This window comes from Anas acuta, chromosome 7 (genome assembly GCF_963932015.1).
Source record: "Anas acuta chromosome 7, bAnaAcu1.1, whole genome shotgun sequence".
NCBI lineage: Eukaryota > Metazoa > Chordata > Aves > Anseriformes > Anatidae > Anas > Anas acuta.
Window position 1 is genome coordinate 6,162,058 of NC_088985.1, and position 25,763 is coordinate 6,187,820.

The following is a 25,763-nucleotide window of genomic DNA, read 5'->3' on the forward strand; positions in this document are numbered from 1 at the left end:
TTTAGTAGTTTTAGCTTTGAGATGGAAGAGATATAAGCAATTGCAAGTCCTTGAATAATCATGAAAGACTTCTTAACAAGAAGATGAGACCGGCTCATTGCACTGTTTTCTGTGAAACTCAGGCATTACATTATATCTTTTAGAATACTTTTCTGCAGCTTTTATCTCTTCCTACCTGTCTTATACTGACATAGTCATTTCACTGTTTATTACTAAAGCTGAAAACTGTAAATGAAGGCTGTAAGAGGAGGTCCTGGGGTTGTACACTTCCTTGCCTGTATAAAGAAGTATCATATGAGAACTCTGCTATTAGAGGTTTCTCCGCAGTAATTTAATCCCAAATAAATACAGACAAACAAACATGGTAGAATTGTCAGCCCATTAAAAAGCACCAATGAAATATGGTAAATGTACAAAAATATGCTTGAACAGAGATTTGTGATGTCCTACATTCCCTACCACTTATAACACTCCCAAGTGCTACCTTTCCAAGATGCATTATCAGATTTCAAACAGGGATAACAGTCATCTGAAAAGGTTTCATTTCCTGAATAATAATTCTTTCAAATGTATTCAGCTGAGCTCTCTCACCAGGTATCTATTCAACAAACAGGATGTTGAAAATAATCTTCTCTGGCAAGCTGTCTTTCTTTCCAAAAGACTCATGCCTTCTCATAAACAATTTCTTGAAAAATAATTCTCAACATGAGGGATTAATCATAGCCCAAAGCTTGCTTCTGACATGTGATTAACTATTTCTATCTGACTCAAAGGACACGGGGCAAAGCACTTCAGCATTGCTGCTCTTCACTCGAGCCCTGTTCTTAAAGATCTGTAGTAGGAGAAAAGGAAGTACATCATTTATACTGTAGAAGCAAAAGGCCACAAAATAGTACAATGAGAATTTGTACATAATGCTTTGATTTGTTGCATGTAATTTAATTCTACACATTCTATCCCAGAATTAAATTTCTCTGCATTTTTCTTTTCCCAAAAATGCAATTTATGCAGGGCATCCAATGCTATTATAAGGTTTCTCACATCATAAGCACAACTTATAATGCATCTCAAGCATGATACACACCACTAACAATTTCACCTGATGAAAACTATCCTTATGCCTTTTTTCATTGAAGCATATTAATGAGTTCCCCCAAAAGATTAGCATAGAGCCTAATAGACCAAAAACCTATTTCAACTATCATTTTACAGTCTTTCAATGAAGCAATGTGAACTTTTCCATCTAAATGATCATTCCCTTAATAACTCTGGAATAATCATGCCCTCTGCACTTGTGCCAGGCCATTAGGGTATTTTCACTATTTAATGGATTTATATTTTTACGAAGAACTGTACCAGGAGATAAATTATCCTTTGAAAAATGAATACATCTAACTTGTACAAAAGATGTTTGTTGTTCAACCCTTTGCAGTGAATGGCTTCGACTCTCTTCTTCCCAACATGGAGGTATAAATCAGATGGAGATGTAAAAATAAATAAATAAATAAATCACTGTTGCTAGTAAGAAGTATTTTGAACCACTGAAATTAACTTTTCTTTCATCCCTGAGGCCATTTTCTCATTAGAGTACCCACCACCAGGGGAAACATCTGGACACTCAGAGAACTCCTTTTGAGTTGGTTGTTTGGATGCAGCTATATGCTTCGTGTTCCAAGGAATGGGCAGGTTTCAGTTGGTTCTACTTAATGGAAAATGTTCCTAGCCCTGTCCTGATAGAAGTTCTTTCACCAACAGTTGAAGAGACAAAAGCACAAGGAGAACAACGTCTCGTTTTCCTACAAAAGACCATGCACATGCTCCACATGAGACAGCAAGTATGTCACAGGGATGCTGTTGTGTGTCTAGACTCCTGACCTGTGTTAGTGCATGAAGTTACTCGCACTCCTTTCTCTTTTCAGCATAAACACACGGATCCCAGAAAGCCTTTAATAAGGAGCTGCACTTTTTAAGCCAAATTTCTGTCCTTCCACAAGTTCAGTAACTTTTCTCTCTTGCCCAAATGCATTAAGAAACATTTAAGTGAAGACAAAAATACAGTAAATTAAAGGAATTTCTAAACCTGAACTTAGAATTGTTCAATTATTTGTTCTCCCTCCCATGAACTTCAGCTTTTTTTATTTTTTTTTTGAAGAATACTGTATTTAGCTATTTGCAATAAGAGTTCTTTTGCCCTTGTCTATGCTGCTGTCAGACTATTTCTTTGTCTTCACACTTCCTTTCTTCTATAATGGATCTCTCATTTCAAGTGCTTCAGTACTCACGTTCTGCTTTAAAGATCAAATTACAAATTAGTTTTATCATATAAAATGAGTTCTTGCCACAGACTCAACATTATGTTTCCTTTTCCAGTTACATTTCTAATTCTTTAGTCATGTAATTTGCCTAAACCATTATCTTGTATTGACATAGTTGGCAAGCTGTACAATGCAAAAAAACATTTTATTACTGCACAATTTTCAATATACAAGCTTTGCTACATTGAATTTTATATAGTCTGCTTTAGCAAGGTCATACCTGCATTTCCAGTTATTTCTTACATCAGTTGGTGTGATTAAATTGAAAATATAAATCACTGAGTTGTTGAGTCTTGAACTATAAATAAGGACACTAATAGGCCATTTTCTATTAATTTCCCTCCTGCATAGTGGAGCTATTTGCCCAGAAGCAGATTTGAAAAGTATTGTAGAGTTTAGATTCTGTAGAAGATTTTTTTTTCTTGCTGACTCACTTAGATTTTATTCCTAGATGAAAAGAATCCAGAAAGAGCTCATATCCAAGGAGTTCTTTTTGATTAGTTCCTTAAAACTACTCAGCAGAAGAAGTCCTTGCAACCCTCCTACTGTGTGCTGCTTCTGAAAGTCACTACTACAGATTTCCAGAGCTTTATCAGAGAAGGGAATTCTAATGATCTTTTGTTATCACTGCAACCCCATTCCCTTGTGTTTTGGCTGTGATTATTGCCATGGAACTCTGAAAAGGGAGTATTTCCAGTCCATCTTGACAAAATAATAACTAATGAAATGTTAAAAAGAAATCATACTAAGATCACTACTCACACAAGCAGCTGAAGAGGTAAGATGAAGTAAGTCTACAGATATTAAATACTAAGATGTGATCTCAAACATGGGAAATTAAAAGAAAGGATTCATACTGCAGTGCAATGTTCAGATAGGTCTCAAGGAATCACCAATGCATTTCTCTTCCAAAGGCAATGGTAGCATCTTGCCTACTCTTGACAGCATTTTTCACATGGTCTATTGATTTGTTTCCTCAACTTTGCAAGTCTTCTTGTGTTTGTGCAAGTATTTTCTCCTCTTTTGAACTATTTGACAGCCATATTAGCCCATTTCTCCCCTAGACTGGCTGCACACCCAGTCCTCCCAGTTCTGTACCATCTGCAAGCTACCCAAGGGGCCCTATATCTCATAATCTGGGTCATTTATGAAGATGTTTTGCAGTACCAACCCACCACCTGGAGTGCACTGTCCATTTGATGCATCCTCTGCTGGGTGCTTCACACAACTACAAATGGGACTTTAAAGGCAGCCACCTGGGAAGTCAGTAGCATGCAGTCACAGAAGAACTGAAAGTTAGAGCTAAAATAACTTGTTTAGATCACACACAAATGCTATGGCATAAGCTGATAATACTAATCAGGGAGAAGAGTTCATTTATCTGGGGCAGCTTTCTACTACCTTAACTATGAAACCATACTTTCTGTCTTCCTGAAATTCCTCTTCTGCTCATTGTGCAAATTCTGCAAAAGTCTACTCAGGAGCCCTGATAACCCCAGCCTTTCTCAGTATGTGACATTGATTCATGCCCCATGCCCTACAGGACACATAAACCTAACGTGAAACACCACGTACAATCATGCAATTTAAAAGAATGCTACCATAATGAAAGCATTTCAGAGGGGTGTTTATATCTCATTAAACAACAAACTGCTCAGGAAGAAAAGCTACTTCCAGATCCAGAGAACCACTGAAAAGAAATGTAGCCATGCAGTTAGTGAATTATTACTCAAAAGAGACTGTCAACAAATCCTCTTTCTAAATCAGATCATTGTTTAGTCCAGGGGCGTTTACACCAGCTACAAATTTGATGTACAATCTTTCCTCCAACTCCTCTTACTGGATGGATTTTCTCAGGGTATTTATTAGAAAGTCAGGTAACTGATCACAGTGACTCCTAAAGCAGCCTGAAAGATGACAGATCCATATTATGGTAATATTAAAATTCTTCTATCCTGACTAGAAAAAGCTTTTAAGAAAGCTTTCTCCAAAATCATTACTAAAGCCTTGACGAAAGACTTCATTTATTTGTTAAAGACATCTTCTGTGAATTCTTTCTGGTAGTGGAAGTGTTGGCTTGACATAAAGGCACTGTTAAGGGCCCAAATCTTCAGACTAAAATACAGCCATTTTGCTTGCTTCTTTCCCTTCTTCCTCTTCATTTTCCACACCATTCAGAGAAAAACAGGGGAAAATGACCAATTCCAATGTCAGCATTGTCATTGTCTAAGTTTATTTTAAAAATATTCCGGCCTGTACTTATCCAACTCTTTTTTTATTTTTATTTTTAATTTTTTAAGTGTCTACACTCTGCACTCTCACCATCATTTTTGGTCACCTATTTTGTGTAAGCTGTATGATTGTTTACTATGCCCTGTAAAAAGAAACATACCTTTGTCTAAGATCAATCCCTCTCCAAGTACATAGCCCTCCCTATAAAATATCACACAAGTACCTCAGACAGCAGACCTATGGAAATAATCTTTTTCACTCTTGAGATGATCGCATGACGAGAGGCAACACAATGAGAGGATGATCATGAAAGTCTCTGAAGAAGAAAACAGTCTTGTTCTTAAAATGTGGTCCAAAAATGATTGCACAGTTGTTTTTGCACAGAGACCCAGCACTCTCAGTGGTGAGTTAAACAGACACTAATTTTTCTTATGCTTTTGTTGTTTCCTTCAAATATGCAAGGCAGGAACATCTGTCAGACTGAGGGATGAAAAGAGATGCTGATATTTTTCAACTATCTGAAACTGGCAAAACTCTGCTATAAGAGACATGAATGCCACAGAAACGTAAGCAGTGACCACAGAATTACTCTGAGCATTACTATAATCTAAATATGAAGAGGAACTCATAATATGAGCAAATTCTGCTGGGTTCAGTTTGTATGTCTCTGGAGAGATACTCTGCAAAGAAGAAACAACATAGGCAGCTTCTTCAAAGCAAAGATGTGATCAGAGATCATGTTTATGTCGCTGAGTGATGCAAATAATTATGCCCCAGAGTTAAAACTGTGCTGAACTTGCCCAAACTAAATTGATTCTTGTATGATTTGACATTCCCTGGCTTTTGTGAAACCAAATATAACATATTTATGAATCAGACAGATGTCTTCAATGTTCCAGTGCTGTCAGCAATCTTGTTGCTCTGTTATTAAATATTTCATATCATAATATACAATTTGTTCAGAGAGCTATCTGGTGAGAAACCTCAGAGGAAAAATCTTAGTCCACTGATGTCAATGACCACTCATGTTACATTCCAAAGGAGCACTAGAATGGCCATTTAAAGTGTAATAGTGGCTACAGAATAGTAATTTTATTGAATGCAATTTGAAAAACACCTACTTCTGATAGTGCTGGGCCAAAACTGGTTATGAAAACATTGCATCTTATTTCTGTAACTTATAGAAAAATCTTGCCTGGTCCTATCAAAGGGCATCTTCCACTTGTTTTGGTGGGACTATGCCATCAACATAATAGCTGTCAGGTTAATCGAGTTAGGCTTCTTTTTTTTTTTTTTTTTAATGCGGTATTGTTTTACAATTCATTAAATAGAAGCTTGAGCATCTGTGTTTAATTTCAAGTTCTCCACAGACCGTTAGTACATTAAAAAGATTAGGCTTTGAATCAATAGTTAGATCTTACTTCCCTAATGCTATTTCCTCAAAAAAAGAAGAAAATAAATAAGCAAGCAAACAAACAAAATCAATATTTCTGTTTACTTTAGGAGATCTCCAATAAGCTCTAATGCAGACTCCTTGCCTAACAGCTGATATGCTTGCATATAGAATGCAACACAGGACAGAAAACAAGCTCTAGCTTTTCCTGGCGTGATCAGATTTGATCACAGTATCAGTAACTAAAACTTTTCTTGTGCAACTAGTACCAGTCCAATAAAGTACAGAATGAAAATGAAGAAAGCTGTTGAACAGCAGGTTTAACTAAAATAAATTTGGGGTTGATCCAAATATTGAAGTTTACAGCAGTTTAAAAAATAAAATAAAATTATAGGCTAAACTAGTGATACTGTATAATATGGTTCTGATGATAAGAAGAAAATGCCCTGGTTATGCACATAAATACTGACTGCTCCTGATGCAGCTGTGAACCTGACAGATGTACCGAGCAGGAGTTCTGCACCAAGTGTTACCAGAAGAAGTTCAAAGACGGCTTATAGGGATATGTCAGCTGGAGAAACGGGAAGGAATTGAAATGATTTTGACTCTTGTAATCGAGGGAAACTGGTGAGTACCCTTTCAGTATAAACATTTGCAAGTGTTAGTTCATAAGCTCTGGATGGCAAATCGGATGCTTTTAGAGCTTCCTTCAATTTTCTGGTAACGAGTAAGCTGCTTTGGTACAGTCCATTTTAGTATACAGCAATAATTATGAATTTATGCTGGTTGTCCATTTATTGTTTGATTTATAATATTAGACTAGCTTTAATGTATTTTCCTTTTGTGTGTTTCATTTTCCTTGAAAAAATGTTGCTTATAGGTCAGTTTAATCTAGTTTTACTTACTATTCAGCTAAATCCCTGAAAGCTGCAGTCTTGTTAATGAGTGCTACAAGGATATTAATAGCAACTGATAACAAAGCCACTAGGTCAAATGAATGCTTACTTAAGACAGCACTGTTTGTCACCAAGATAAAATGACTTGTTAATGTTGTGCATAAAATCAATTGATTTTAGTTTTTCTGGCATCTGTTTCAGTTCTTCTCACTTATTAGTGACTCGCATTCATGGCTCTAAGAGAACATTACTGAGAAAAAGGCTTGCTTCATCTCCAGCTGAAGCTGATCAGCTGGTCAAACTTTCAGAGGCCCAACAGCTGCTAAAAAAAATGAAACAGTTAAGACAAGTTCAGGTACAGAACTAGAAACCCACATGACATGAATGCTACTATTTATAGCATCATATTCTCCAAATACATAGCATGAAGTCTCAGCACAGATAAAAATATCTAGACACACCTTGATAAATTCTTCATCATATCCACAAAGCCATAATAGATATTGTTCTCTTAAACTAGCTGCAACTGCAGCATTTTGGTGTCAGAGCCTTAACCAAGCACACAGCTCATCGTGCATGAACTTGTCACCAGCAACAATCAAGCTTCATTTGAGCAACTCTGCTTGAGCCGCTGAGAAGGCCAGACAGAAGCAGCTGGTAGACAAATCCGTTGGAGCTGAAGCAGAGGTGAATCTTACAGGACACAAATGTTCAGGCTGTGTACTGAAATACAGTGCAAACTGGGAACTGTATGAGTTTGCATGAAGTCAAGAATCGCACGAGATTGTTGTAATGTAAGACAGATGGCACACAAAGTATGACCTGCCAACTGTACTGACTGTATGACCAAAATCTAGAAACGAGCAATAGTCACAGCACCACATTATTCTTTCTAGAAATCCTTTGCATGTTATTAGCAGTACTGTAACTTCTCAAGTAAAGTATCTTTCCATCCGATAATAAGTAATGAAAACAATGTACCAAATCTCTACAAGCATGATATGTGGAAGATAAATCAAACTAGAAATACAAATGACAAAATAATTGTTAGTTTCAGGCTATAATGCAGACACAGTCAATAAACACATAGTCATTCTTTCATGGAAGTTAGATGCTTCAAGTACAAAAATGAAAAACACAAAATAAATCAAATTGCAGCTAGATGATAACATATAAAACATGATTTACAAAAGACAAGAAATTGTACAGAAATAAAGATGGCAAAGTTCAGCAGCAGTACAGATGAAGTAACTATGGTGACCCTGACTGCATGAGAAAAATCTGAACAATTTCTTAATATTTGGAACTTAACATACTGTGCAATATGCACATTTCCTCCAATATACTTTTAAATTTTCACGCAGAGTATGGTTTGTCCTACAGAAAGCATCTGAAACAGACTGTTCTCTTCAATAATGGCACACACAAATTGGAAGCTGGAAGAAGAAACAAAGGAGAATGGCAGAGTCAACAACGAATGATGGAAAGGGAAGGGCAATGCCAAGTGGCTGAAGTAATAAATATTGTTGTTTTTTTCAAGAGTAAATTACTTTTGCACCTTTAGGTTTCCACTGAGATGTATTTTGAAATGTACAGAGACTGTAAAAGATAAAGTGATTTATAGAATACATATACTCAGAATGCGTAGTAACAATAATACACGATCAGTGATTGTGGTATGCTTCATAAAGACTGCTGCAAAGTCGTGTCTTTCACATTAGGAGAGCCCTGCACAATCCAACCTGAGACTGACCTTCAACACAATCTGTAATTGACTATTTGTTCCAAAGGCAAAGTTAGAGCAACAGGTACAGTATGCTGAAGGGAATTGCTAGCTGTGGATGCCACACAGCAGGCCAGAAACAGAGATTTAAGGATTTAAGATTAAAGAATAGGAAGGGACTTTTAAAATGTCCTTCTAGAACAAGGCTGAACAAGATTACCAACAGCTGAAAAAGACGACAAACCATTCCAGTGGCTCTCCTGTTACTCTATAAACTGTATAGTTAGAGAGGCCAAACGAAAAGAAATTCAAAGTTAACCAGTAGCTGGAAAGGGGAATCCCACTGCTTGATTTGTTTCTTAACAGAAAGCACTACTGGGAGGAATACATATTCTTATTTATATACAACTCATCAATTTTCTAAGTGTTGTTATACCTCTTATACTTACTTATTTTCTATTAAAACCACTACAATTGTCTATTGCTTCTCATAAGGAGAATTTTTATGCAAGACACCATTACATCCATAGATACAACATTTTAGAGCCATGCAAAACTAAAGATTTCAGTTTCATTTGGAAAAATGCATCTTTGATTATATCACAACTGGAATGAGTATGATCACTTCATAAAATCATCATTGAAAATAAATATATTACCCAGGCAGGAGCAAAGTGGATCCATTCCACTAATCATTCTCTCCCCTGCATACAGAGGCAAGAAATAAGAGTAACAGAAATATTTCAGATTGGACTAGATCATACTGTTCCAATACCTTTCCTTTACAGTTTCATCAGCTACTTACACAATTAAGTATCTTACTAAAGTTTTTCTGAAGCTGTATTTAAAACGAGTACGATTCTCTGTTTCAGCAATTCAGAGAATCTAGAGTACAGCTTTCTGATAATGTCTGCACAGAGCTGTTTACTAAAATTGACCTTCAGGTTACAAAAAAACTTTTTTTTTTAATACTTCATTTTGTCTCTTAAATTATTGCATTTTGAAGCAGACATTTCATTTTTTAAAAAAAGACTTTTTTACATGATAGCTCCGTATGAAAGTTTATGAATATTTTCTCAGCTATGTTGTTTCCTCAGCAATTTTTTTCCCATGATCTAAGTTGTCTAAGATACCAGCTAAAAGCTACCCACCACAATCCAACATATTAGCTTCAGAATGAAAAAACACCAAGCAGTGACTTGCTGTTTTGAATTAAGGAAAGATTTCATTTTATTAAAGCATTATCTTATTGTGCTGTAGAAAACTTTGATTACTGCTTCCTGCTCTAAATTTCTGTATTTTCTTACATTTTGCATAAATAGAGAATTCAAATGAAGGCAACAAGACCTGCTCAGTATTTTCCTTCTGTTGTATCCAAAGTTTGAATATTGCATAAATTATTGGGAATGAAAATTACAGGTAAGAGGGAATTACTGTAATAACTTATGAAAGAAAGCTAAGACCACTGATACTCAAAAACAGACTTGCCAAGAACCTGTGGAAGCAGTGGAGATATGTGTATGCATGTGGTACCTATGAAGCAGATGTTCTCCAGGAAAGAGAATCCCCAGTTGTCCTTTAAGGGAGTGTTGCAGCTGTTCTGTACTATTTGATTCAAGTATTACATCATTAGTTTTAGATTTATTTTTTTGGCTAGTTTTGGAGATAAGATGATTACTTATTTTATTTCAGTTGAGAAAAGAAAGTTAAACATTAAATAGCCCTGGAAGGTAAGAATAGTTCCAAACTGTAAAGGAAAGAACCATATGCTATATGTGAAATGCTGTGGCCATGCTCTAAATTTAACATATCAAGATATGATTAAGTATCCCCAGGTCACCTATAAAACACTCAGAACTGCTCTCAAAATTAGTGACAGTCATGAGATGATGGCAGAGGCCTTCAAATGAAAACAGAGGATGATACTGGAAACCCCAGGGATATAATTGCTGATAGTTAATTACTGTCACTACAGGAATGTGACCAAGGATCTGTCTTACGGATAGTAAGGAGAACAAAGAGCAGATATACATATATAAATAATTGTATATGGTGAAATCAAAAACCAACAAAGAGAAAGCACATGACCTTCGGTACTGAACATGCAGAGGTTCTATGTGAAAAAACATAGAGTGCTTTTGAATATGAAGCATAACGAATACACAAAATTCATTCATTATACTCAGCCTGCAATTTTGCCAGCAATGACTATTTGTATTCACTGGACTATCTGAGTGCTAGTCCAGAACGCCCATTATGTCTCGCATAATTCTCCCAATACAAATTGTTTCAAGATACCATTGTATTATGGTAAAAGCTACGGATCATAATCTTCGTTTATATTGCAGAAAGGAATATTTCTTTCATACTGTATTTTGTCTTTTAAAGGTTATTAGCTGGACCTAGCTTGATTTAAAAAGAAGTTGAGAAAGAGTAAATAATTGTATATTGGATCAGTAAAAATACACATTTAAAAATTCCCGTGTTATTAATATCTCTCTATATTAATATCCATGACAGATCTGAAACACTCCCCATCTTCTAAAAAAACAGGCATTAGGTAAGCTCTAAATCTTAACTGCAAGACTAGTTTGTAATAACTAGAAGAAAATTTAGCATGACCTATTAAGGAAAAAAAACACAAGAAACACAAACTTTTACTTTTTTAATATGCAAATTTATATTCTCAAAATTAATACTAATTGGACCATATAATATTCGACAGTGAAAGCACTACCTTTACTATTATTATTTTTCCTGCAAAAACGTCTCCCCTCAAGAACAGAACAGGTAAAATGACTTCAAAATTACATTAAGAAAAGCTTGTGGTTCATGGTCTGGAGTCAGCATATCCATCCATATGTAACATGGAGTTATGCAACTCCATATGCATGGAGTTATTTTACTGAGAGTACTCTAAATCCCTCTCACTAAAATATCAACTAAATTATCTTATAATTCAGATTTCATATTTCTCAGATCAAGTGAATCTCAGATACCCTATATTTATAATGGTCTTTTGGAATTCAGAAGAAAATAAATACTTGTGACATTGAATATAATTCAGAAGAACAGTTGCCTAGACAATAATTAAAAGTTAAAGCTGTGATTTGCAATGACTATCAAAGGAGATTTAAAATAAATCTTTGCAATCAATATACAAAAGAGTCCCTTAGAAGCAATAGCTTAGGCTGGTAATATAAACAAACCCTCAAGGCTACAATAGACATTAATTTAAGACCAACTTCCACGATGCTTATTCCCATTAGTTATTACCCTTTCCTGCAGGTCCCATTGAAATGCTCAAGTCTCTACAAAATAAAGGTGCTACAATTAAAACTTGCCTACCTCACAGCAATTTCAGTACGACTAAGCAATTGTACAAGGTAAGAGATAACTAAGAAATACTTGGATGTTAACAAAAGCAACAAAAATATTTTAAAATTAATATTTGACAAATATTTGTTTCTGAAAAGCTATTAGTTCTATGATGCCATCACTTTTCTAAGCTCCTTTCATTTCCTGCTCTTCTGCATTATATTTGGTTAACTTTTCCAGTTTCCTGCATACTTGATATTCTTTGCTTAATGAACCTTTAATTTATATGTCTATGGAGAAAAAAAATACATCACTGCAGTTGATACTGCTTCATTCCCTGAATAAATGACTGCTTCTTCTCCTAAGAATGGTCCTTCTAATTCAGGAGACGGGGTCGGTGCCATTCCGTTATCAGTCATATTGCTGCTGATCCCATTCAAGGAACAGAAAGAAGAAAATCTGTCTCAACACTTACACAATTATGACTAGTCAGAAAGAACAAGGAAGTATCATCCCTAAAAATAAAACCTACTTTTCTTTTGGCTATTCTTCTATTGTGAATGAAGCCAAAAGCAAATGGAAACAAACCTTCTGAACACTGAGGAACTTCAGATACTAACAAACTCCTAACTCATTTCTAAACACTGAATTTAAGGGGTGGGGGAACAACAATATTTCTCCACATTACTCTTCTTTTTGCCTAGACCTCTAGACCTTATGACAGATGAAAACATAAGACTACTTATAGAATATGCTATGAGTAACTGCCAGTGACGAAGAATACCAAATATAGCTGTGATGTTTGCTTTTCAGAGTAATCACTGTTCAGGCAAAGTGTAACGTGATTTTCAAAACCTTTTCTATTTGGCATCCTATGAAAAAAATACTGCTCTCCTATTCAGATTTCCACCTGACTACAACTTACCTTCATTTAAGCTTTCAAAAATACAGTTAATGATGTACATATGGTTTCAGAAATGGGAGGCATATGGGAAGCAAAGGAGGATTGCTACTAATTCTAGCACTGCAGTCATCTTCTTGTGAAAGAAGAACCCCAGTATCTCAAATGAAGTGACTGAAGGCAGCCCTCTAATGGGGACTACGTGAAGGTATTTTACACACATAAAATAAGAATGTGAATAAACTGAACAGTATTTTCCAGGTTAAGAAGCAATTATTTCACTATTTTCCATTATGCATGCTTAGCTTCTTACAATCATGAACGATTAAACTTGACCATGACATTTACAAGTCCCAAGTGCGTTTTCATTGCTCCTTACATGCATAAAGGTCACAAAGGAGCATTAAGTGTGGGTAATTGCTGGAACATAAATATGACACTGCTGGAATACAGCATACAAAGGAATACATCTATTAACAAATACATAGGAGAAATTCCAAATTGATGGCTACAAAGTTAGACATGTTGTTTTTTTTTGATAAAATACTTGCTCAAGATATGTCACAAACTATTGACTGGGTGCAGATTGCATGAACAGCTGCACGTCTTATGGTAGGAGATAATGATGTATATGAAAGAACTTTAATTTAATATTAAGCTGATATAATGTGACTTCCTGATGTTGAACACAGTATTTTTAGGCTAAGAAATACCCCTGCTTAGTTACTGAAGCAGCAGAGCTTGACTTTAGTCTCAAGCACTCCAATTCCATCAGTATCAGACTGTAGAATTTTTAGGTTTGTCTCTTAATAAAAGTTATATCAGTAGCTTAAACTGTAAGAGTGATGAGCACTTACCACTGAAATAGTTAATCTATCAATTCTCTGTTATTCTTAAGTTCTGCAAAGCATGGGCAGCACCATGCTTCCATAGAAGATACAGGTTTCTTCTTCATAAAAAAAAAAAAAAGGACAATCTTTTTTATGCTGTTACATGGCCCGCAAAGCAATAATCCAAGCTGTTAAAAACTCTGGCTAAGGCAAATCCATAGCACCAGGACAGTCACCACAATCTTTTGCCACAGAAGCAGGAAGGAACCTTTCTTTTCATTCCACTACTGTTTTTCTCCAACCCTATTAGGCTGCAATCTTGGTTTAAGAATCACAGGCATATTCCATAAAAGTCCTGTCTTTTTCCTGGGGAATCTTTTAGCCAAATTGTCCTGAACATAATACAAATGCTGCATTCATTAAACTTTAATCATGACTGAATTCACATTTTTATCATTCAGGTGAACGTTTCAAATATTAGGGATACAAAGATTTTGCATGAATATTTCATTATCTTTTTAAACTTGCCAACACTGGCATTTGGGGAGATGTTGAAAAGAAGAAAGCAATTATACATCTTTGAACAATATATTTTATAGTGACCTATGCTAGCCACTGCTTTAATCTTCTCTTTCTACAGCAAGCCCTTTAGCCATGACTTCTGCAGCATACTGCATCATTTATTTTACCTTTTTTAAGCAACACATCATTACTGCCTACCTGAGTTTATCACTGAGCTGTCTGTCATTGTGGTAAGGACCAGCACCTCCTCCTTCCAGAACTGCACCCAGATCCAGGCGTTGCATCTTCCTAGGAGTCCCACATCTTCAAGGTGTTGCTCATGTTGCTGAAGTGTCCAGCCCTCCTGCTGCCACTTCTTTTGGACTGAAATTCATGCTTTCATTCCCTTAAAACTTTATTCAAGCGTATGTGAGTTCCTGAATAAACAGACTACCTACTAGATTATGTCAAACTAACCAGAATTTCTTTGTCTGAACTTCTATTGCTAATCTTACCCCTCCTGAAGCGCAAACTTTCCTGCCCAAGGCAGGGGGCTTGGAGCTATACAGTTTATATGGCTCCTTCCAACACACACCATTCTGTGGTCCTATGATTCCCTTCTTTCAGCAGCTCTTCTCCATCCCACAGCCTTACTGAATAACCCCTGAACTTTCATTTCCTCCAACAGCAGGAATGGCTGAAGTAGACAGAGGTGAGCTTGATCAGCCAATTCCCTTAAAGCTTCCAGCCACACGTAAAATGAGTTACTGTTAATTCTACAGTGAATGTGGCTTCTCCTTCAGGCAGAATCTAAGGAAGCTAATGCTAGACCTAACACTGACAAAAACTATAGCTAAAATACCACATCTGAATCCCCTATGAGGAAAAGAATCCTCACATATCCTTATCTGTTAATTATAATTCTAATTAGTGGCTTTAGCAACTTCTGTTGCATTGCTCCCTCATGTTCTGGAGACACCTCTGGGAGTAAGAAATCTGCAGTTGGAAAGGGACGCTGGGGCAGTCAATCGTTCCATTAGATCACATGAACTGCATAGGGAAAAAAATTATAATAAATGCATTCAGTTTGCTGCTCTGCATGCTGTAGCATGAATACCTCTGCAAAATCACAGAGGATATGTTTTAGAGAAGAAGCCCTAGCAGTGTCTTCCCACTACCAGCTACAATGCCAAGGAACTAAGGTAATATACCTATCACAAGACCTTTTTTTTTTTTTGTATGAGCCCTTTTTTAATGTGATATCATAATAAAAGATAAAAGCAACTTCCTAGCTCCACCATATCCCAACCTTCACTTTCAAAAGCAGTCATTTTTTAAGAAAGGCAATGAAATATATTTCCCTCATACCAGAAGTGCCTCCTGTCTCTTTTATTACCCACCACAACAGCAATAGTTAAGAGCATTTAAGAGTTGCATGGTGTCACCGATACCCCTTGCAAAGGTGATTTTGCATTTGCAACACCAATACTTAGTCTGACAATCACAGTTTACCTTACTTTCACTGACACTTCCTCTTAGCTCTTCCCTCTGACAGACAGAAAAATTTAAAGTAATATAAAGTAATATAATTCACAGTAAATACAGGTACTGAAGAAGGTCAAGAAAAAAATCACATTGTGCTGAAAGAACTAATAATAAGAAGACGAGCTATTAAATACAGATTTCCTCACTAAAACAGACGTGCGAATGAATCTAATGGGATTTTTCATTTTTAGGGGAGTAGTCTAAAATCTTTGCAAGCCTAGGGAAAAATACATCTGAACATCTAATTTAAGGAAAGTTTCTGCAATGATATCCCTGACTGACGGAGCTGTGAAAAGAAACAGTCATAAACTTAAGACAATCCCGTCTTTCTGCTGAACGACAAAACTTATCTTCGTGCTTGATAGGGACAGAATTTTTTCACTTGCGTTCATTTAGGGTCCATTTAAGGACATTTGACAGGTGCCTGCTCAAAATAAAATAAGTATTACTCTTAAAAACAATAACGTGAGAGTCAAGAACTAATTTTTATCACCCTAGTAAATTCTTCTGATTTTTAAAGCCCAAAATGTACTATGAACTTCTTATTTTAGAAGGGTAATGCTGAATCCCTTCATCAGCTTGCCACATTCCAGAGAAAGAAATTGGGTAAATTCCTCAGCTGACACATATGCAGTGAAATGCATGAGGTTTTGTGGATTTACAGCAAAGGAAAACTCAATCCAGAGACAGTTAAATGACTTGCCTGCAGATACAAAATTAGTCATCAGTGGAGGTGATACAAATCTTGACAGCTCCCTGGCTCAGCCCACTTTGTCCACTGTGAGCTTTTTGCAAGCATGCTGGCAGAGGTTTGTTATTCAGCAAAGCGCTCTATCTTTGCAGTTAATTTTCTTGTCTCTGTAGCCATTGTTTCACTCCTTATTGCTCTAAGTGAGAAAGTGGTGTACAGCCCTAAACGGCAGAATGTCACTTGTGTTTTTAAAGTTGTTTTGAACTTCAGTCACAAACATCCGGTATTTGAGAACATCTAATAGTGGAAAACAGTTAAAATGCAGTAAAAGGAGTCAAATGTTTGAGATAAAAAGAATAATATGAAGATACAAGAAAAAGTAAGAGGAACTGAACCAGCTATGTTCTCATCATACTGTCACAAATGTTAAACCACTTTAGTTCTCTCTTTAGTCCTGGTTTAACTTTTGCACATCACAATACCTTCTGTTCATGTTGTAATGGAAGTCTCGCATTCTGAACAAGCAAAGATGGTAAGTACTCCGTATGTTAATTATAGGACAAGATATTTTCAATAAATTTGTGTTAGCCTGAAAAATTTTTTCTACAGCAATGGATATGCACTTTGCTGTCTGGCCAATCCCTATGAGTTTGATTTCAATAGAGTTTTTCCTTACTAATGACTTAATGTCCCCAGGATTCACTTTCCAGTATTTTCTTTCTTTTAAATGGAAAACAATACTTCTTTCCCAAGATAAAATTATGCTGGTCTAATGCTTCTTGTTAAAAACTTATGTCTAGCTGTTTATAAACACAAGGACATGCCCCATCTGAATTTAACGGGAAGGTTAAAAAAAAAAAAAGTCTTAGCCAGCTTGAAGTAAAAAATAAAGACAGAACGTTTTTTCCTGTTAAAATAATCTAATTCCAGCAATTGTGTGACACTCAAAATCACTGTGAAATAGAGGAAAATTTTGAAACATGGCAGGCCAGATACTTGGGTTACTCACACCAGAGAGCTGCTTTTAACAAAGCAGCAAGCTTTTTTTAGTAGAAATTTATCATCTCAACTCCCTACAGATTCCATCTGCCATGAACATGCTTCAGCACCAAGCCACAAGACCTGATGGGGAATGTTGCCTCACTTCAGGAGACTCCAAAGCTCCAGCACCACACACACACATCCTGAGAGGCTGAAGCTGTCTGAGTTGCTGCTGAAGGGGCTTAGATGTAGAGAGAAGACAGCTGGCAGAGCCAGCTGCATGCTGCCTGGCAGTGCAGAGAAAACTGAGTCTCCTGCCCTGAAGATGAGAAGCAAAACACAACAGGGGAGCGAAGGAGCAGGAGAGGATGGCAGCCCTGGAAAAGACCCTGCTGGTGGTGGTGGGATGGGACAAGTAAGTAGCGACTGCTGCAAGCAAGAGCCAGCTCCCTCACTGCAGTTCTGCTTCCTCCCTCAACCACACAAGTTCCCACCCTGGCTTCAAAAACGTTGGCACTAATGAAGCCATCATCGGAAGGTTTATCTAATTGCTGCTTCTAAGAGTCTACTGCCAGAGGGAGGTTGCTTGTTTTCAGCTAGTCAGCCCCCAGAGGAAGCTGGCTCCAGCCTCAAATGGGTAAAAAACAGGTACCAATTATTTGTCACAATATACCAGTGTAGAATTGTGTGGTAAATTAGAGAAATGCCAAAGGCAAAGCATTTGCAAATTGACAGGAGAATCACGTAGCACCCCCACAGAAAAGCAGCTTCTATTTTTAGCAGTGGCTGCAAGGCCTTACCTTTAGGGCGCTTCAGTAACAACCCCGTTTCTCCACACTACCATGGGAAACTCTGCTTGAAGCTCTCCCTCCGGGCACAGAGAGTCCAGCTGAAGGGGAATGTTCTTCACTCTTACACTGTGGCACTGACTTGAAATCAGACGGCCAGGTACAAAGGTGGGATCACTGAGGTGAAAATGAAAGTCAACTTCTGACTCAGCCAAAGTCACTGGAATGAGTAAAATGCAACACAACTCCAGCTGTAGTCCACTAACACACACAACTCATTTTGCAACAAGCAGAATATGAGGAGAGAAAAGGCCTGGCTGCTTCCTTCCCTGTCAGACAAAAAAATCCGGTGGGAGAATATTTTCCCACGCTAATGTTTTCTGTCATTGGTAAACTTTAGAAAAATAACACCTAACATCAGCTTCTCTTCTTTTTCCTCCCAGTTTGCCCTGGACTTTATACCACAAATCTGGTATGCAGTATTTGGCACCAAATCAGCAGTAAAAGAAAAATTATTTTGTTCTCAGCTTGGAAGGAGAGCCCATGATTTGGTTTCATTTAAGTTTCTCTGAAGTGATTCCACTATGAAAGCAGAAATTGGTGCCCTGTACATGCACGTTGAAACAGGGCCCAAGAACAGCTTCTGCAGCACCGAGGTACAATGACTTCCACAGGCACTGGTGACATTTTCAAGAAATAACACAGACAGAGGAGTGACATTTACATGATTTCACACCTATTGTAGAGAAAGGAAAGAAAATAGAAAGATTTATTCTGCCCTTGCATTCAAGTCCATTTTCCACAGGTGGTGACCAGGTGAACACTTTGAAACCAAGGCAGCAGTGCCTAACAGACCACTGTTGTGATGAAGCACTGCAACAGGCAGATCTTTTGGGGTTAGCATTGTGTCCTTCAGTCCCACATGAAGACTTCAACCATCTCTACTGCTCTGCACATCAATTCCAGCTCTTCTCTGCTGTCCTCTATACAAACCTAGGCTATGCCCTGTGCATGTTGACACCAACAAAGCATATGAAGAAATGCAGAAAATTAGAAAAGAAGAAGAAACCCACACCATTGCCTTTTAAAATTGCTAAGAGTTCCAAAGAGGCCATTACATCTTTGACTTTCTTCTATGCACTGCATTTATTTTTACAAAACACTTGCACATTCTCTTACATCTGCTATGTAAGAGAAATCAACAGCAATATGAAACTATACTTGCTGTTTAGCCTAATGAAAAATTGAGAAAACATGTTCTGTGTTAAATTTATGTAGATAACTGTTTTCTGTAGGAACTTTGACTAAATGCACAAATTATTTTTTTCTTGAACAAAAATTTTTCTTAATAACTTTTTTTTCTTAAGTATTTCTTTTCCTTCAATTATACGCTTATTTTAAACAAATACATATACAGGAAAATGATGTATAAGTGAATGTAAATTACATTAACTGAACAGTAAAATAAATAAATAAGGGAAAAAAAGGAAATGGAAACTTGATTTTTTTTTTTTGTAAGAAAGCAGTTTGGAGGCCCAAAATTGAGACTACCAACTGCATTTTGCAAAAATTTACATTACAGTATTTCTCACACAATTCATCCCACTGACTGACTAAATCAAGATGTCAAACAAGAAACAAAACAGGAAATCTTGCCAACAGAATCAACTCGTATGGAAGGAGCCAAGCATGATAAATGATTTGAACACACCCTGCTGGAGCACATCCTGCACGACTCACTCACCTGAGCAGCTTCCCATTGTACTCCCAGTCAAAACAATGTGACCTACCAACCCTCAACGACTTCACATGGGGCAACCTGCCACAGCCACCTCACACAGAACTACACACCACAGGAAAGGTCTGGCCTTCCCGGGAATTGCAATTACAAAGGCTTTGGCTTAGCTGAGTGTTTTCCTGGAAAGGGTAAGTGTGCTTAATTGAGCTAAGTGTAAAATATGCAAATGAATAAGGTCCATAATAACACGTAACTTCAACTGGTAGGAGTGACTTGGCCTTTTTAATTTGTATGTTAAACTGGGCTATAATATACCATGCAACTTGCAGAGATTTGTGACTTGGGTTCATTTATACTTTTCCTTTCTCTAGAAGGTTTCTATGGAAAACATCTCTTGTTTTGGAAGACATTCCCTCAGAAACACCCCCACCTTTTCATTTCAAAGAGAGACAGGCTGTCAAGGCATATCAATTCGATCTAGACCTACGTCTCAGTGTCTCAATGAGGTAAGCTCTGCTACAACTGCTCATACCAGTAAATACAGCTGATTATAATGATAGCAGTGATTATCACTTCTTACATTCTTGTTGTCCTTGTGGAAAACTAGAACTGGAAAGGAAATGGTGAGATGTAGAACATACTTCTTGGTAATACAAAGCATTCAAGTCTCACATGATACGGTATCCTGTGTAGCTTGACTTGTTTGTTGAAGATGTAGCTTAAAACCTATACCTAAAGATATATTCCACCATATTTCTAATGAAAACCACTATGCTTTTAAAGAAAAAAAATGAGGTTTGGGGATTTAGATAAATATAGAGAGAAGTAAAAATACATAATTCTTTGGCTCAAACCTTTTCATGCAAAAGCATACCTTAAGCCTAAAAAGTAGCTTATTCAACACCAATTGGCTCATATTTAGATTCATATAGTTTATAGATAAAGAATGAAATCCTTGTATTTTCCAAATATTTGAAGAGAGACGGCTAGTTAAAACAATGCTTGAGAAGCAAAGTCTTGATAAAATATAACATCTTAAAACTATGTGCACTTTCACATGTTTACTGTATATTCACAGTTAGTCTTAACAGTATTTCCCATGACACTTTCCTGTCCCTGAACAGTGGCATATTTTTCACATTTTTAACATGACAAACATTTTGCCATTGAAATTTTACTGCTTCACTTGTGAGTGTAAAGATTTATAGCTGGTCTCAGAAGCATGACTAGCACAAGGGTATTGCTCTCAGAAATCACTGAGAAGTTGTAGATTAGAAAAACATTCACATTGACCATTTCTGTGATTTTAGCCTTTGTTAAAATCCTGAATCTATGATTAGAATTTGTCTGCATTAGTAGTCCTTTGGTTGCAATAAATTAAGGATCCTGTTGTGTTGAATGAAAAACTGTGCAGCTCAGACACAACAAAAGGGGTATATCATAACCCTACAAAACACTCATTCTTCAAAGGCTTTGGTCCTTTACTTAGTATCTGGCCATTTAGTTAAAGGGGACTCATTTTCAGAACCAATCAATACTGTGATTTTCATGGACGTCATTAGGAACACTGTGCACTTCAAATCACTCACACTCTAAACAACATTCCAAAAAAAATCTTGTAACCCAAAATCATGGAAACCCTGGTGCAACTGCTTTTCAACCACAAAGAAGTCTGAAGAAGGGGCTTTCTAACTGGAGTGCTCTGGGGACTTCAGTTCTCGCCCGGGGCACTGTGCACAGGAGCTGTGTTCACTGCACCCCTCATCATCCCATGACATCTGAAAATCAAATCTCTCATCTCTAAGGGGAGCTTCTTACCTGGCTGGTGACAGGTTACTCTGGAGAAGAGAATGGAATTTCCATACCAGCTTCCTTTGCTCAATCTGGGCCACTGTGAATTGAAGACAAGAGAGAAGGGCCATAAATACATCATTTAAGAAGTAGAGAAGCTCTGTAGCCTTTTGCTTCACAGCCTTGTGGAGCTGTCAAACTGCTGCCGGGCAAGATTTTACATACAAATGAATGCTGCAGGGTGATTGCCCCAGCATAATTATGGCTTCTATCCAGCTCCCACTTATCTCCTCCCCAAATTGACAAGAGTAAAAAATGGTATCTGAATATGGGGGGAAATGAAAAGGATACAGCTTGGGATTTAAATAAATGAAGTTACTGCCTGTGATTATAGGACTTGCAGAGTAGATTAGCCTGCATGCCGCCTCCATGCAACAGTACTCTACCACTACCAACACCTCAGGTAACCCCCTGCTCAGGGAAATCCCTCTGGTAATGCCATCACTGTTAGCTTCATGTAATATTTAAATATAAAAAAAAATAAATTGCGAGCTGCTCGGGGCAACTAGTTGTGGACAGATCACATCTTTATCTCACTTCAATGATATAATTCTTATGGAGAGAAAGGATTATTTATATTCTTATTCTTTTCATTGCTAATTTTCCTAATAAACTGCCAAGATTAAGAACTATGTCAAAAGCCAAATTTCACATATTAAGGGTGAGGAAAAATTCAGTAGAATTTGATTTTCCTCATCGTTGGTTCTTTCATATCCCAATAATCCATTTTTGGGACAGATTCTAATCTCAGGCGCAGCATGAGCATCCCAACACACCTAAGAAAAATCTGTCACTGTGCATCATGCGTGCTATTAGAATCTGGCCCTTCTATTGTAGCTGGAGCATTTGCATCAAGTTCTTGTGACTTTTTATAATAACCATATTTTCTAATATTTGCAACTGTGCACATTTTTGCCTGAATTGCCTTCCATTCCACAGATGGCAATTATGAAAAGCCCTCACATATGGCATCTACAAAAATAAATTTGTCTAAGGCTATGAACATACAAATGCACCACAAAGCACAGCGCTCTATCACAGTCTCTGTACTGAGAACTTGAGCCCTGCCTTCTTCCCTGCCAATGAAGTCAAGAAATAACATCAGATCCTGCATCAGAACCAAGCACTGTGGATCACAATGACTTTTCTTCCGTTTGCCTTTTTTGAGAGCAAATGAAGTTTGACTGTACCCAAGAAACCCTCTGGACATATGCTTAATTTAACATAAAGAATTAGCCCCAGAGATAGCAATGACATCTAACCATTTAGATGGATTATCACCACATTTTGTTTGGATTTTATTTATTTTTTTAATATTGGCTCCATATGAGGCATAATACAGTCTCTGCAGCAGGTGGCCTTTTTGAACCCCAACTTTCTTCCCCTTTCCCTAAGCTGCGAGGCCAAACCTGAGTCCTGGCCCAGCCCAGCTCCCCCTCCGCCTGCTGGCAGGCCACCTCTGATCCCTGCAGAGCAGAGCCCGTGGGCTACAAGGGGGCCACCAGGAAGGGGAAAACACACACTGAGTATTTGCTCTCGACCATTATATTTCCTTAGAATGTCTGCAGAACAATTCTTAGTCTTTAACTTTTCCTTCACAAAGACATATTCTTCTCCTATGAAGGAAGGCTGAGAGAGCTGGGGCTGTTCAACCTGGAGAAGAGAAGGCTCTGGGGAGACCTCATCACAGCTTTGCAATACTTAGAAGAGGGCTTATAAAAAACACGGAGTGTAACTTTTTGCTTGGGCAGATAAGACATAGGGGAATGGCTTTAAACAAAAACGGGAGATTTAGATGAGATATTAGGAAGAAATTCTTCACTCAAAGGGTGGTGAGGCACTGGCACAGGCTGCCCAGAGAAGCTGCGGATGCCCCATCCCTGGGGGTGTTCAAGGCCAGGCTGGATGGGGCTTTGGGCAGCCTGGGCTGGTGGGAGGGGGCCCTGCCCATGGCAGAGAGTTGGAAGTGGATGAGCTTACGTGTCCCTTCCAGCACAAGGCATTCTGTGATTCTATGAGTCTACGATATTCTCTTGTTTGCTAATCTTCTCTTAAACACTTCAGTTAACTCAATTTCAGTTTCAAATACCAATTACTTTGTTTTCAAAGGGCTGCTCAATCTAACCTCTATGTATATGTCTTTTTTATTAAATCCAGAGATAAAACACTCGTGCCCTCTCATTTTGAATTACCCATAGTTCCTTAGTCACAGCATTTCTTTAACGTTGTCCTCCAGTCTAAATAATATTTTGCTTATAGCTATGGAGCCTGTAGAAATGCAGCATTTCCTTTATTACTTTCCATGCATCTGAGATCAATGCAGCTTACTGTATTATTAAATGGTCATACAATTTCAAAATGTTAAGTGCCGGATATATGTATGCTATTATTTTGCCTCACTTTGATGCTCATAGCACTTTCATTTTGATTTTTCACCTGCTGCTGACTGGACTGTCACCCAATGCTAGCCTTAAGATTTACACTTGTATTTATGTAACAGTTTTCAGGGTTGCAGATCCAGCTCCAGAACCCGTTTCAACTTTAAGCAGATATCTAACTCTATTTTCTTTTTCTTTTCTTTTCTTTTCTTTTTTTTTTCTGGTTTATTTTTTTTGCAGGTGAGTTTTTTCTTTTCATTTTTTTTTCATTTGTTATATTTTTTTCCAAAATTTCTCTGAAAGACAAAATACAGATTATTCTATTGAGGACATTGGTATTCTGGTGCTCATTTTCCTGACTTTCAAGTCATCTGTCTGACTACATGCTATTTGTTTGAGAAAAATATATACCAAAACGGCTGAGTCCAAAGCCTGCACTGGTGTAAATCTGCAGAACTTCCTTGGAAGCAGTGGCACTCTGCCAATCTCAGTTAAATCTACAGCAGGTGGTGATTTGACCTAAAAGTGTTAACCCTTCTACTTGTCTTAAGCAAACAGTTCATTAAAAAAGGTGAAATCTTTTCCCGTTCCTCAGTAGACACTTTATTATCCCAAATAGCCACCAGAAAATTGCTATCTCCTCTTATGTTGCTGGCTACTGCTCTAATGACTTTTTTTTTTCCTTCTTCTTTTCTAGCAGCTTTAGGAATGCCTCATTTGCCTTCATCTGGCCACTTGTAAAGGCCCTCATCACTGAACTTTTTGTCCTACAATATTTCTGTCCTGCTGAGTCAGCATCCCCTCACACAGTTAAATCATCTCTATCCTCACAGGAGGCTACCAGACCCACTTCTCCTACTGCTTTCCTCATCAAATACAAAAGAAACCTTCAAGTCTCTGAGCCAAATACAGTTGTCTCAATACCAGGAGACTATTTGCTCTGGTTTAGACTAATGAAATCCTAGACTTCAGTAAGTTGCATATGATGCACATCAGCCCACAATGTAGCTCTCAAGTAACTTTCTCATTATACACCAATATAACTGATTTTCCCCCTTTATGCCCCTTTCCCTCTATCTGATAGTTACCACCTTTTCTTAAAGAATATTCCTCAGATGTACAGTTCTCCCACCTCCTCTTTTTTCAACCTCTGAAAATATACTTCTCTCTTGTTCACAGCGATACTGCAATTTTCTATTTGTTCCCCAACACCTTTTCAACTTGGTTCCCCTCATCACAATGTTAATGCTACTGAAAGACTAACAGCTTTGTTTGCCATGCTGCCTTCTCATGCTGTTCAACATCAAAGCTATCTCAACAGCTGCTTTAGTTCCTGTATATCTAAACCACTTAATTTGCATTACTCCATTAAAAAAAAAAAAAAAAGAGTAGTTTGTTTTTCAAGTACATGCAGAAGAACTCAACACTGTGAATTTCAGCTGAAAGAGTCATCAGGCTATACCCATCCATCTTGCTTAGGTTCCTTCAAATAAAGCCATCAATATGGTGTGAATGTTCCGATGAGGTAGGCTGGCCTGTTTTACACACCAGTCCCCAAATACAGCTTTGCAATGGTTAAGTATTGGCATGAGTTCACCATGAGATAGAGCTCAGAGTCAGAATGGCATTCACACTCTCCATTTGGTTTTCCATGCATCCAGGCAGCAGTTCTCAGCTCGCAT

The 25,763-nt window shown here is 37.4% G+C and overlaps 1 long non-coding RNA gene across 18 annotated transcripts in view; it reads right to left on the bottom strand.

The window, feature by feature from the left end:
• The window catches only part of LOC137859117 (uncharacterized), a 346,743-nt gene that overhangs the window by 246,861 nt on the left and 74,119 nt on the right, over positions 1–25,763 (bottom strand). For all 18 annotated transcript variants that reach the window (XR_011098165.1, XR_011098152.1, XR_011098167.1 and 15 more), the window contains exon 4: positions 21,671–21,743. This is a non-coding gene — a long non-coding RNA (uncharacterized lncRNA). The remainder of the gene's footprint in view (positions 1–21,670; positions 21,744–25,763) is intronic.